At 39.5% G+C, this 10976-nt stretch overlaps 1 long non-coding RNA gene across 1 annotated transcript; it reads right to left on the reverse strand.

The window, feature by feature from the left end:
* Positions 1-308: 308 nt before the first annotated feature.
* Positions 309-7070, reverse strand: LOC123480238 (uncharacterized). The gene is made up of 3 exons (XR_006656156.2): positions 6982-7070; positions 4406-4504; positions 309-1857 (listed from the first exon to the last, which is right to left on the reverse strand). It is a non-coding gene; the product is annotated as an uncharacterized lncRNA (long non-coding RNA).
* Positions 7071-10976: the final 3906 nt, after the last annotated feature.

Raw genomic sequence — 10976 nt, forward strand, 5'->3', positions numbered from 1 at the left:
TCTTTGTGTATTATATTACTTAATTAAAGGCATCCATTTCATACAATACAGCCTCAGTTGTTGCCAATCACTGATGCTTATTTATAAAGCATATTACTTTAGGACCTTAATAATACCGATGTGGTAAACAATATTTCAACATTAAATTAAAATAAAAATTGTTAAAACTTTAAACTTTATTATTTTTCTTCCTTAAAATCAGCTATGTCTAAAAGTTCTTTTTGGTGCCAAAACAAGACATTAAGAGGGAGTTGGTTTTCTGATAAAGCAAAAAATTAATGTTAGTTTATTAATTATTTAAGTAGTTTATTTTCTTCTTTTGGATTTCCAATACACTTATTATTTTTTTAAAGATTTTAAAAAAGATTTTATTTATTTATAGACAGAGGGAAAGGGAGGGAGAAAGAGAGGGAGCGAAACATCAATGTGTAGTTGCCTCTCAAGTGCCCCCTACCAGGGACCTGGCCCACAACCCAGGCATGTGCCCTGACTGGGAATCAAACCAGTGACCATTTGGTTCTCAGGCCTGTGCTCATTCCACTGAGCCACACCAACCAGGGCCCAATATACTTTTTAAACAGTTCTATTGGCACACAGTTAAACATAATAACTGTAAATATTTAAATCATATATTTGATAAGTTTTGAGATATGTAAAAACCAATGAACCTACTACTACCATATTCAAAATAAGAAATATATTGAATACTCCCAAAAATTCCTTATTTCTTCTTAGAGTTCTATAAAGTTTAGCTTTATATATTTTGAGGTTCTGTTATTAGGTACAAACATATTTAAGATTATTATGTCTCCTTGATGAATTGGCATCTTTATCATTATGAAATAGTCTTCTTTATTCCTGGTAACATTATTTTCTTGGAAATGTACTGTAATATTAATATAGTCATTTAGGCTTTATTTTGATTAGTATTTGTATGGTAAGCTTTTCTCTGCTCTTTTACTTACAATCAATTTGTGTCTTTATATTTGAAATATTTTTCCTATAGGAAACATGTAGCTGGATCTTGGTATTTTTTTATCCATTATGACAATCTCCCTTTCAGTTGAGGTATTTAGACCATTTACACTTAATGTGATTATTGATATAGTTAGGTTTAAATCTATCATTTGTTTTCTATTTGGCCGATCTGGTTTTGTTCATTTCTTTATCTATTTCTGCCTTCCTTTGGATTAATTGACTTCTTCACAATTCAATTTTATCTCTTTGTTCGCTTACAGAACTAGGTTTATAACATAGAATAAATTTTGTTCTTATGTGAGATATGTCCCCATAAGTGGGATTGACAAAATGTTTGGCCCAAATAGTTCCAAAATAAAATCAATGACTATGTCTCTACCATGTATTATCTAGCATTGCCGTACCCATCACCTACTTATTATTGTGGTTTAAATGAGCATGTGTACACACATTCACACACACCTTTCCTCACCACAGGTCTCATTTCATCCCGTACATCTCTAACTCTGGCCTGATATCTTATCACTTTAAGGAACTCAGATATAGGACTCTGAGAACTGGGACCTCTAAGCTTACCTTCCAAGGTACCTATTTTAGTTTCCTGCTGCTGCCCTAACAAATTACCACAGAGCAGCTTAAAACAACAGAAACGTATTTTCTCCTAGTTCAGGTGTCCAGAAGTCTCAAATCAAGGTGTTGGCAGGATCATTTCCTTCTATATGCTTTGAAAGAGACTCCTTTCCTTGCTTTTCTCCTTGTTTCCAGTGGTTTTCAGAAGTCTTCTCATTCCTTGGCTTTTAGCTGGAATTTCTGTGTCTGTCTTCATATAGTCATCTTCCCTCTATGTGCCTGTGCCCCTTTGACTCTAAATTTTCCTGTCTTTATAAAAACACAAAGTATTAGATTTGAGGCTCACACTAATCTAGTCTAGCCTTACCTTTGTGAAAAAATTATTATTGAAGTATAATGGACATGTAACATTATGTTAGTTTCAGATGTATAATATTTATACATTCTGAAATGATCACCACAATAAGTCTAGTTAACGTCCATCACCCTACACAGTTACAAGATTTTTTCCCTTGAGATGAGAACTTTTATGATTTACTCTCTCAGCAACTTTCAAATTACCAATACAGTATTATTTACTATAGTCACCATGCTGTACCTTACACCTTTATGTCTTATTCACTTTATAAGTGGAAGTTGGTGCCTTTGGGCGCCCTTTACCTATTTTGAATCCCCTTCACAATATCCCACATCTGACAACCACCAGTCCATTCTCTGTAGCTACAAACTTTTTTGTTTGTTTTTAGATTTACAAGTAAGTGAGATCATAGGGTATTTGTCTGTCTCTGTGTATCTTATTTCACTTAGGATAATGCCCTCAAGGTCCAACCACATTGTAACAAATGGCAAGATTTCCTTCTTTTTTATGACTGAATAATATATATTATATAATATTCATATATATGAACAGTTTCTTTATTCATCTACTGATGGACACTTAGGTTGTTTCCATGCCTCGGCTATTGTACATAACATTGCAATAAACATGGGGTGCATATACCTTTTTTAGTTAGTACTTTTGTTTGCTTTGGACAAATACCCAGAAGTGGAATTACTGGATCATATGGTAGTTCTATTTTTAATTTTAGTGTTTTAAAATAATATAACCTCAAAGACTAAAATGGGTCACATTACCAGGTACTTGGGGTCGGGACTTCAGCATATCTTTCTGGGGGGACACAGTTCAATCCCAAGCAATCCCATAAATGCATGGGGCATAAAACAAATATTTTCTGGTCTACACTGAATTTACCATGGACAGATAATTTCTCCCTCCTGGGTTTCGTGTGTGTGCTACATGTTGCTGCAGAATGAATTGCCATGAACCCACGTCACAGTTTCTGTAGATCCGAAGTCCAAGTGAACTTGGCTGGGCCTTCTGATCTGAGTCTCAGAAAGTTGCAGCGCCAGGCTGCATTCTCATCTGGACACTTGTCTGACAAAGAATCTGCTTCCAAACTCACTCAGGTGGTTGAAGTTTGTTTTTTTTTTTTTTTTTGAGGTTATAAGACTGAGCACTCTGTTCCTGCAGGGGGCCACTTTCAGCTCGCAGAGGCTACATTCAGCACCTAGAGGCTGCCCACTGCTCCTGGAGGCCAGCACAGTCCCTTACCATATGGAGTTCCCCAAAAACTCCACATGGAGATGATGTTACTTCATCAAGCTGGTAAGGAGAGTCTCTAGGGCAAACCTGCCAATAAGATGGAATCTTCTATGATGTAACATAAAATTACAGGAGTGACCCTCATAACCCCTGCCATATTCTGTTGGCTAGAAGCAAGTCCTGCCCACACTTAAGGGGGGCGGGTTACACAGAGGCATGTAGAGGTGGGGGTCACCAGGGGCACCTTAACATCTACCACTTTTTTCCCAGCCTGATGAATGAGGAGACTGCAGCAGGTGTGCACTAAGGTTCCCTTCAGCTCTAGCGTCTAAGTCTAGGGACAGCCTCCCCTCCAAGTTTGTATCATTGGCACCTCCCCCAGCCATCATGTCTCACTGCTGACATGCAAGCACAGAACCACTCAGAACTTTACCTGTGCTTTCCTCACAGACCTAGCAACTACCTTTGCTGAGATCAGTAGCCGTTTATAGAAGGGCTTTTTTAATCAATATGTGGTGACTTTTAATTCCTAAATAAGGCAAGGCCTTCACTCTCCTCTGACTGAGTAGAATAACTTGAATTTACTACACTCTTGACCTGTTTTCCCTCGATACGTTTTCTTTATAGTCTCTTGAAGAATACTTTCTTTGTTGAACTGAAGTTATCATCAAATCTGCTTCCAAAATGGTGAATTACAGAACTACGGGCTTTGGATGTAACTTACTAATTGCTAAGGGAAGTCCCCATCACATGTTTTTTTTTCCTGTGCACCTTTTATGAGATCCCCTCTTCATGTTCTCTTCTTAGAAGACCTTCTCCTCTCGCATTCCACATGATTTTCTTGGCTTCCTCTACCACCTTCTCTCCTTTTCCTCTTTTCTTCCCTCTTCTCCAACCCTCCAACCAGCTCAGGCTATAACCAATCCCAGCCTTGCTACAACTAGAACATTCCAGTAAAACCAACAGCAAAATAAAACACACAGGCCAGACACTGTAGAGTCTGTTGCCTTTTCTTCGCCTTTTCTCATACCCTGTTGGTGCACCCCTTTTTCACCCTGTTCCAGGACTGACGCCTCTAGCTATAGGCCCACCCTGCTGTTCACTGTATCACCTCTGGTTAAATGGATGCCCTCTGGGAGAGAAGAGCTCAGAACTTACACACCCCAAACCCCTGTTGAGCTGCCCCTCTGGTCACTATCATACACATGTACAGCCTTTCCACACAGCCTCCTTCCGCTTCTCCTAGTTCTTTACCTCCTGGGCCAAATTGACAGAGCCTGGGCAGCTGGTACCCTCAGCCATCTCCTCAGTCCCACCTCTTGCCTCAGTGGTAAGAGAAAGACGTTCTCAAACCTAGGATATAATGATATAGAGTTAGATCAGTTCTACATTGAGATTTAAGTAAAGTAATTCTGACTGGGAGCCAATAACTATTGAAACTCTTCTTAGAATCTCCAGCCTCAAAACAGTGAACACATTCCTCAGTGCAGTAGTGTTTGACCATAGCTTCATAGAATGGATGGGATTATTATCGATGGGGTAAGGGCAGGAGACAGCACAGTGCTACCACAAAAGAGCTTCTCAGAATATATGTTAATGAGTTAATTTATGGTTTCAGGTCCCTACTGAAGTATCGACAGAGGTACAATGACACCACTATGGAGTGGATATTACTTGGCTCACCTACCTATAGGCTTCCTCCTGTACCCACGGAAGACATCATTAATTGATCGTAGTACTCTGACATATTGAACCCCAGTTTCTCCTGAGACTCCTCCCCAACCACATGTTTTGGGAAGCTACTACCAATTGATTGAAGGTGGTACAGGTGACAAAACCTATTTCCTATGTCCTATGGAATATAAAGGAATAAGTGGGAAAAGAGGCTTGGAGAGGAAACTGGAGAGGGTCACTGGGATCTCAAATGACAACTTACTTTTTTAACAGTACATTTAACTTCATCACATTTTAGTTTCTCAGTCCTAAAACGGAAATGCAGTACCCAGAAGATACCTGGGTTCACTAAGATCATGGAACCAGATTATAGCTATTTTGATTTGCTTTATTTTTATTCATAAAATAGGGGTAATGATTGCATCAAATCTGTAGAATTGTTGTGAAGGTTCAATAAAGTTCTGTGTGTTGGATTCTTAGAGTAGTGAGTGGTATGTGTTAGGTACTTGATTATTATTAGTTATGATATTAAATGATTGATATTAACTAATATTATTGATATTAATGTTAGTTATGACTTGCAAACAGTTACCCTCCTGGTGAGGCTTGCAAGATACCTTTTACCACCAACACAGCCTTTCTGGGTGGCATTTTGCCTCTGCTCCAAAAAGAAGCCATACACAGGAACTGGCAAACTCACCTCCCTCTGCATTTACCACATCATGGTAGAGTGGATGTGTCTGCAGGGTCCACAGCATTGTGTGAATCATAACAAACCTCCCAAGTACAACACGACTCCGGCCCCTCACTGTGCTTCCTGTTAACTTTTACTTCACCTCAGAAAGACCTTCCTGGGAAATGTGGTTTTATAAGTGTTAGAGGAATTTGTCATTGGGGACCTCTTTGGTTACAGAACCCAAGTGAAATAACCAGGGCAGGAAATGCATCTGTTCTGCAGTACTGGGCTGCCCCAGTGGGCATGCAGCGCTCCGACTTCGAGGGAGCTTTTGCACACCAGCCTCCTATGTCATAGCCATCAGCCCCAATAAATCCTGTACTTACTGCTAGTTAAAACCACTGGTATCCAGGGATGGAATGCTAGATTCATTAGCTACTGATGAGGCTAGCGATCCAAAGACCTACCTTCTCTCTTCTGCTTCATTACATTCAAAAGCAATTAAGAGAAGTGATTTTGTCATTACACTCTTGGCAATAAATGCAGTTTTAGTGGGTTAAGCAGTAGCATAGAAGCAAAAGAGGGTCATAGGCTTCTATCACATTTTCAGGTTGAAATTAATGGTGTTCGTTGTTACAACATTTTTGCCTATCTGTGCTTCTATCTTACCATCTAAGAAAGATAGTAAGATCACTAAAAAGTAAAAAAAGAATGGATAACACATTGACCTTCTTTCAACAGAGAAATGAAAGTGGAGTTAGCTCACGCTCAGAGACCCCCTTGTTCCACAGTAGGTCATGCTTTATAACTGAGATGCTGAGGGGAAAGGTGCTGTTGAACCAGACCCAGGGATCGGAGGCCAAGGGGTTGCCAGTAGGCATAAGGGAGCCTTCCCAGAGTGTCCTGAGATTTCAACTTCCACTGAAGACCTGGCAGATACATCACTCATTGCCTTATGCTTTGGGCCACACGTGGCAGTGCTCTGAAGGGCTGTAATAGAAAAGGTGGGATGAGATATAAAAGAATTTAGCAAATAGCAAGGTATTTTTTTCTTTTTGCTGGTAGTCCAAATAAAAAATATTAGGAAATAAAAAATATATATATATAAATATAAATATATATATATATGTGTGTGTGTGTGCATATATATACATATATACTGCAATGAAACCAGTGACTCCAATTATTACCACTCAACAATATTGTTTCAACCAGTAATTTCCACAACCTATAATACTTTTTTATGAAAAATAGAAGATATTAATTTTTAAAGTTTTCTAACACATAGAATTTTAAACATAGTAAAGCAATTTGATTCTTTTTTCACCCCCTGAACACAAATCCAAGAATTTAATATGATTCACCAGGGGCATAAACAAATGTATAGGATTGTCAAAGAAATGTCAAATGCAGTGCAGAAAATCTTAATTCATTTTCAATTTAATTTAATCTTGGAATTCAAAGAAAATTTTGGGAGTACCTGTTCCAACTTCTTAAGACCTAGACAAAGCCCCAAGTGGTCACCTTAGTTCTTTTCTCCATTGGTCACATCCTTATTTCTTTGACCTTGTAAGAGAACAGAGGAGAAGATCCCTCAGCTGCTCTTATTCTATTTACTATTTAGAAGTAGCGATCCCAGCTGGACCCACGATGAAAAAATAGGAGCTTTTAATTCTGCTCCCACAAGTTCAAACTCCATCCAGTAAGACATGGGCAAAAAAAATTGAGATTAAAAAGAGTGGAGAGGGGAGAACCCAGTATATCCACTAGGAAATTGCCAGATGTCACTGACAATCCCATACTTCAGTCACCCTTGTCTTTGACTTCTGGATGTTGTCAATCCAGACTTGTCTCCATGGACCCTATAATCTGCCTAAGTAATGTCATTTGGTCTGACTTTGTGACTAACCACACCTTTGCCTCCTTGCTTCATTTCCTGACACACTGTGTTCCTAGCCACAAGCTGCTCAAGCTGTCTGCTCAGCTCTAGGTTTATTCTGACTTACCTTAGAAACCGGTATAGAAAGAATCAGGACATTCACATGTAAGAACAGGAACTTCAGAGCTGAGGAAAAGAAATGAGTACCTTTGCATTGTGTAGCATACTGGGCTCAGCTTAAAGGTTGGCATGGAACATTCTTCCTGATATTAATGCAAACCACATGTGATATAGATAGGGAGGGATTTGATCCAGTTTATAGAGCTAGAGTCTAGTACAAAGAAAGCCCTAGTTAGAGCAGTTAAAGGGATTAAAGATTGAAGGAATTTACTACATGCCAAACTCATTCTGATGGTAGGATGGCAGGTGAGAGAATCAGGTGAGAGAAAGTAAAGAACAAATGGAGATAAGACTATGAAAAAAGTATTTGCCCAAAGGGACCTGGAAAGAATGAGAGGGTCAAAGTTGTGAGATGGGAGCTGATTTAATCAGTAAGACTCTACTCCTCAACTCCTGTTGATAGAGGCTGCCACAAAGGTGATCTTCTGTAGCAGACAACAACACCTTAGCAATCACAGAAGTTCCTGGTGGATAGAATGCTTAAGGTCTCTCTGCATAATGCCGTCCATGGGCAGGACTGAGCACATCCTGCCCAACTCAGCAAATTATGAAATGAATTTTTTTCAATCTATCTACACAAACAGTGAAAATAGTGGTAATAAACCTTGGTAGATGGGAGACAGCAGCTATTTAACATTTTGTGAAACTCTGTAGTTACCATTAACACTCTTAAGTCTTGACCCTGGTAGATGTGTGCTGGTTTCTTCTGTGAGTTTTCAGTGGTTTATTTCTGACTCCAGTATATACCCTGTGCCCATGCCACCCTAGAGGATGCCTACCCTGAGGGGTATCACTCAGACAGGGTCCCAGGAGGCTCTGCTCCAGTCCCAGGAAATGTTCCTTGCATATCCCTTCTACATTGCCTTCTGTAAACCATTAATGCCAAGCTATCATTTAGCAAAAAGCTGAATAACAACCACCAGCAAGTCTTTGGGGAAATGACCCAATATCTAATCCCCTGCATTTGCTTTCCCAAAACTTATATTTCTCCAGTGTGATAATGATCTGTCTACATTCTATTTATTCTCTTAGCTTAAAGATTTTCTCAATTTTCAACTATAAATTCTTACTTCAATTTATCCAATCATAGTGTCTCTGAAGGAAAAAAACTGAGCCAATTCCTTTATATCATCAGTAAAGTGAAGGGTGTTATTAATGATCACCTAGCTTGGAGCATTCTGCGTTGGTTCACTTCTGTGCTCTTGCCCACCACAGGACATGTGTGAGAGGCTTCCCCACCACCGGAGCCTCCCTCCTCTCCAGTGTCCTGGTCTTGCCCTCTGGCCTGGGCTGGGGCTTGCTCTGGGACATTGCAAAAACACAATGAGACAGGGACTAGGCAAGGGCTTAGAGACTGAACGCCCCTCTTGCTGAGCAGTTGGGAAAATAAAACGTCTCAGCATCAACTCCAGGAAGCCACATTTGAAGCAAAGGAGGCATCATGGGAGAACATTCTGGAAGGCATTCTTGGAGCACATAGATGTAAGGCAGGAGGGATACATTTCTGGACTCCACAAACCTACCATCACTGAGAACAGTTTTGTTTTAGTGCTATTTTTCTTTCTGAGTATTATCTTTAATATTTTGCAACATTGCCTTTCAAAATAACCACATGATAGAACATAACTCCTTGGCCTTTATGGTAGCAATATATATCATTCTATTTCCACACTAAACTTCCTGACTTCTATGTACAATTTTGGTACATTAGTACTACCATTTCATGAGTATTTGGATGAAATTGTTCTGAGTTAAAAATGATTTAAAAATAATAATTACAATCAACACTGAAACAGCTGCTTCAGAAGTTTCCACACCTAGAAACAGCAATAAGCACAAAGGACATGGGCCGAAGGTGCCCAGGTCTTTACACAAAGGAAACGGGGCTGCTTCCTGGCAGAGGTGACAGTGCATCAGGAATGATGTGGTCCTTCACTTAATTTTTCCTGCTATTTTTTGGAAATTGGCCTTTCACATCAATTTTTTTCATTTAATGTGATATTGTATGAATAATGTTTCCATAGCACCGTTTAAATTTGTATAAAATGCAACCACCCTGTAGTCAGTGCCAGGGGGCTTCACTCACCAGTGAAGATGGGAGAATCCCCCACTCGGAGCCAACGCCCTCAACCTCTGTTGCTGGAGGGAAACACCCCGGCCGGCCTTTGCAGGGTCGAGTCCTATGAACTGCCAGAGCAGGGAGGCCTCTTCCTTCTTAATTATCCCTTTGGGGTCTTGGGAACCTTGTCTAGTAACTCTTTTTTTTTTCTTTCTTTCTATCTTTCTCTCAATCCAGGAAAACCTCAATCTAATTTGGGAAAAATCTTTCTTTATTCTCCTCCCCCCAACCCCCCACCTCCCAATCAAGCTATTTGGCTTACAACCCATGCACCCAAAACATCAGGGGACATTCCACCTCCAGGAGCACGCAGAGGGCAGTGACTGGTGCGTTTTCCTGAATCTGCTGAGCCCTTGCCATGTGGAAGAGCCCACCTCACTATGAACTGCTGGGAGGAATTGCAAATGAAGTCAGAGAGGGTACCAGAGGAAGTAGCCCCAAATTCTTCTGAAGTCTTATCTGCAGGGGGAGGGGCATAAAAAACCCCTAAAACTCCTTGTTTTTCTTCCTTCCTATTTTATATTCCACACACACAAGCCTGCCTCCCACCTTCTTGTTACTAACAGTGGCACACTTATTGATTTGGTCTTTTAAAATACATTTAAAAGATTGCATGCGAAAAGGGGGTTAATTATTGTTTCCTTCAAAATACTAACTTTGAACTAACTAATGTGAGTTCCAAGGAGAAAATATTCTCATGCTTATTCTCCCTAGAGAACGGCATTTAAAATTATTTTCCAGTTTCATTGAGATAATAATTGACATACAATTTGTTCAAGGTGTGTAACATAGTCATTTGATATGTGTATATATTGCAAAATGATTACCACAATAAGTTTAGTCAATGTTCATCACCTCACAGCTACAAACTTTTTTTTCTTGTAATGAGAACTTTTAAGATCTATTCACTTAGCAACTTTCAAATATACAATAAAGGTGGGTTTTTTTTTTTTAAGATTTTATTTATTTTTAGACAGAGGGGAAGGGAAGAAGAAAGCAAGAGAGAAACATCAATATGTGGTTGCCTCTCAAGTGCCCCCTATTGGTGACCTCGCCGACAACCCAGACATGTGACCTGACTGGGAATCAAACCAGTGACCCTTTGGTTCACAGGCCTGTGCTCACTCCACTGAGCTATACCAGCCAGGGCACAACTTTCAAATATACAATACAACATTGTTAACTATAGTTATCATGTTGTATATTACACCCCCAAGATTTATTTACCTTAAAATTAGGAGAATGACATTTTTAAAGAAATCAGGACTGTCATAATAGGTCTATAGAATAAGTTAGG

Source organism: Desmodus rotundus, chromosome 9 (genome assembly GCF_022682495.2).
Source record: "Desmodus rotundus isolate HL8 chromosome 9, HLdesRot8A.1, whole genome shotgun sequence".
NCBI classification, from domain to species: Eukaryota; Metazoa; Chordata; class Mammalia; order Chiroptera; family Phyllostomidae; genus Desmodus; species Desmodus rotundus.